This window comes from Hevea brasiliensis, chromosome 4 (genome assembly GCF_030052815.1).
Source record: "Hevea brasiliensis isolate MT/VB/25A 57/8 chromosome 4, ASM3005281v1, whole genome shotgun sequence".
NCBI lineage: Eukaryota > Viridiplantae > Streptophyta > Magnoliopsida > Malpighiales > Euphorbiaceae > Hevea > Hevea brasiliensis.
The window spans coordinates 54,766,094-54,767,765 of record NC_079496.1 but is presented as its reverse complement, the minus strand read 5'-3'; positions in this window follow the sequence as shown (position 1 = coordinate 54,767,765).

Below are 1,672 nucleotides of genomic sequence, written 5' to 3'. Positions count from 1 at the left end.
AAATTAAACTAATTAAAAAAATTAAATTCGAATGTGGTGGGACCATTCTCTAGAAAGACAAAAAAAATATGTCTATAGCAAAAAATTATTCGGTTGATTTAATAATTTTAATTTTTTATTTTCAAAAAAAATTATTTTAATAATTAAATTAAATAATTAAAATTTTCAAAAAAAGCTAAATTAAATTATTTTAATTAAAAATTCAATTTCTGAAAATATAAAATTAAACTAATTATTTTTTATATAATTAATTTTTATTCAACCCTAAATTTAGCTACAAAATTGTTGCTTTTGAGTCAGTGCCCTAATTTTTATGCCTTGTAGAAAACTAGAGACACATGTGTTCCGAAAGTCAAAATTTCTCCTAAATTAAAAGATAAGGATAAAGAAAAAAAATAGTATGCAGTTTATTTTTTTTCTAAAAGAAAACACAGAAATTAATCATAAGTTGATATTTTGCATTTTATTCATATGGTAATTAATAGCCAAATATTGTTAAGGTCGCCCATGTGATAAAAGAAAAAAAAATATAGGTTATTACTATTATTATTATTATTATAGTTATTAATAAGTAGGAGCTTTTTAAATAAGAATCTATCCTACTTAAAAATAAATGAAATAAGGGAAAAGAATAGAGAGAATTTCTTGTTTAGATAAAGGTAAAAATAATGGTTGACGTGGAAAAAAAATACAAATTATTATATCAAACTCAAACCACCTATATACAAGATAACTGTGTTATCTCAGGTCTAAAAATTATATGCACTAATATGATATGTGACAATGCATTGACAAGAGTAAACTCCATATACTTGTCGTAATCATCACTGGTTCGGCCTACTTATCATGTATAAGTGTCTATCATGTTTGCTATGTGGCATGAGACTCACCACTCAATCTTATTTATATCTCATATAAATACCTTGGAAACAAATATGATTACAATCTTTCTGGATAAGCCATGTCCTTTGTGAAGTATTCTCGATGGTGAACTAATTTATGATACTTTGTGCTAGAAATACTGTCACTCATATTCTTAACAACTTAAGAATAGAATTTCTTACAAAATATCAATAGACATTTTCTATTACACATAAATATATTATGCAAACGGAAAAGTGAAATTGCCTTTTATTAATAAAATATGTACAAGATACATACAAAATGATATGCTTTAGGGCATACTATTAACAATCTCCCACTAGCACTAGAGCCATTCATTACAATATCTTAAACCCATCTTCTCAAGATGTCGGTCTAACTGAGTTTGTAACATAGGCTTTGTGAATGGATCAGCTGGATTTTCGGCTGATGCTATTTTCTGTATGGCTACATCGCCTCGCCCAACTATCTCTCTGATAATGTGGTAGCGCCTTTCGATGTGTTTGGATTTCTAATGAGATCGGGGTTCCTTAGCCTGTATGGCTGCTCCATTGTTGTCATAGTAGAGAGAAACTGCTGACTCAATGGGAAGAACTACTGCAAGTTCTGTCACAAACTTCTTTATCCAAACGGCCTCTTTTGCAGCATCTGATGCAGTAATGTACTCGGCCTCTATAGTGGAATCAGCAGTCATACTCTGTTTGGAACTCTTCCAACTGACTGCACCTCTATTACAAATAAACACAAATCTAGTGGTAGACTTTCTATCATCGATATCTGATTGAAAATC